We start from the raw sequence: 2,957 nt of genomic DNA on the forward strand, positions 1-2,957 counted from the left end.
GGAAAAAAATATATATATATAATTTTATATAATTTTATATATATAAAATATATTTTAAAATATATATATATATAATATAATTTGAAAAAATAGATGATAGTAGATAAGGGTAATAGATAATATAATATTTGAATATACATACAAATAAAATAATATTACCCTACATACATTTCAGGGATATTTAAACAAGATAGACACACATATTTGCACGCACTCATGATAGGTGTGTGTGTTTTAAAAGTTAAATACACACATAATTAAAAAAAAAGCCTTTGGGAAAAAACAGAAAAATATATTTTATAATATAAATTAATAATTTTTATATATATTATATATATATATATAATTATAGAATTTTATTTATATAAAATACAATATTATGTATTTTATTTTGGATTTATACCAAATTTTTCATAATATATATATTTTGTTTCATATATAATATATATATATATTTTAATATTATATTATATATTTTAAAAATTAATATATTATATAATTTATATATATTTATATTATTATATTTACATTAAAAGTTATATATATTAAAATATATTTTAATTTTTTATAAAATTTTAAAAATTTTATATATATATATATATTAAAAATATAAATGTTTGTGTGTGGGGTGTTTTTTTTGGGGTTTGTGTTTTGTTTTTTTTTTGGTGTGTGTGATAATTTATTTTTATAAAAGTATAAAAAATACGTATAAAATATTATATTATAATTTTATAAATAATATTTTATATATTTTAAAATATATATTAATAAATTAAAAATTTTAATTTTATTTATACATAAAATAAATACAATCAATAAATAAAGATATTAAAATTTTTACATATTATATATATATATTTTTATATTTAATAATTTTTATATTTTTATATTTTTAAAATTTATATAATATAATTTTTTTTATATAATTTTTATATAAAATAGTATGTTACTTTTTTTTATCATACATTTATAAATACATAAAGTTATAATGTAATATAAAAAATTTTAAATTTTATAAAATTTTAAAATTTTTACCTATATATTTTATTTTTATATATATATATAAAAATTATATTTTATATATATATATATATGTTTTATATATTTTATAGGATAGTTTTGTGGGGTGTGTGTGTGTGTGTGTGTTGTTGGTGTGTTGGGGTGGTTATATATATATATGTATTTTATTAATAAATAAAATTAAATATATAATAATATAATTTTATATATATATATATTTTGTTATGTGTGTTAAAGTGGGGGTGCGTGTGTTTTGTGTGTGTGGTGCTGTGTGTGGTGTGTGTTTTTTTGTGTGGGGGGTGGGTGGGGTTGTGTGTTTTTGTGGGTGTATATATATTATATATATATAAATAATATATATATATATATAATAATATATATTTTTATTAATTAAAATTTTTTATTATATATATTAAATAAAATACATATTTTTGTATGTATGGTATGTATGTCTTTTTTATCTATTCCCCTTTTCTCTCTCTCTCTCTCTCCTCTTCCCTTCTCTCTTTTCTTTTCTATTTTATTATATTTTTAAAATTTTAATTGAATTTTTTATATTTCTAAAAAATATTATTTTTTATATATTTAAATATTATTTATCATCCATGTATTTTATTTTAAACTTTATATTTTATATGTTTTATGTATATACACACACACACCACACCCACAACCACACACCCCCACACCCCATAATTAAAATTTTTAAAATTTTATTTATATATATATATAAAAATATATATAATATATTATATATATATTTTTATATAATATATATATATGATATATAAAATGTATTTAATATGCACAGTATGTATGGGAAATTTATATGATATGCATGTAAAGGAATTTAAAGTCGCTATAAAGGGCATAATGGAGGGAAGGGATTAATAATCCCCAAATTTCCCTGTTTTTTTGCCTTTTCTAACTCTTTTTTTTTAACCCCAATTTTTCTTTTCATTTAACATTTTTGATGTTTTTCATCGATTTTCATTTTTTACCCTGCTTTTCCACAAGTGAAATATATTTCCCAAGGGGTAGGGGTTTATCAAAATTTTTGGAAAAATACATCATATCTTCCCGAAAATTGTCCCCCTTACACATTTAAAAAAAAAAACGAAAACCCAACCAAAAACACATAAAGGGAAATGCGTATTTAAAAGTTATGATGTCGTACTTTTTAAAACTTCGAACTAAGGGACATAACTAGGCAAAACTCTTGGGAAATTTTTAAAAGCTTGCCCCGTTTAAATTTTTCCCAAAAATTTTATTCCAATCTAACAAACCAGGGTATGGTGGTTTTCCTTTGTTTAGATTTAAATTAAAATTTTCGCGTCCCCCCCTTGCTTTTCTTTTTCGCGCATACCGGGGTCACTCTGCTGGGGCGCTTTTTTCACTTCCACATTTTGGGTCCGGGGTTGTCGGTTTTAGCGTCTCCCGGGACGCCTCTTTCGGACAAACACGGCGCGCATGTACCCCCCACCCCCGCACGTTGGCACAAAACGACACACACCCCACCACCCACACACACACACACACACACAAAACAACAACCCCAACCCAAAACCCAAAACACACACAAAACCACACCCCACACACAAAGCACCTCACAATCACCTTTTACATCTATCACACTCACACTCAACCTCACACACACAAAACCCCCCAAAACACACCACAACCAACACACACACACACCAACACAACACCACAACAACCACACATACGCCCCCACCACGCCCTTTCACACCCCACACAACACACACACACACACAAACAAAAACATACAAAAGACCAAAAAGCACCCCATATAGATAGAAGATAGAATAATTTTAAAAACAGATAGATAGTTAGATTAGTTTCAGATAGATAGTTTGATATAGATACAGAAGATAAAAAGACACCCCCAAAAAAAAAATTTTTTTATCTACTTTTAA

The sequence above is a fragment of the Penaeus monodon genome, chromosome 7 (genome assembly GCF_015228065.2).
Source record: "Penaeus monodon isolate SGIC_2016 chromosome 7, NSTDA_Pmon_1, whole genome shotgun sequence".
NCBI classification, from domain to species: domain Eukaryota; kingdom Metazoa; phylum Arthropoda; class Malacostraca; order Decapoda; family Penaeidae; genus Penaeus; species Penaeus monodon.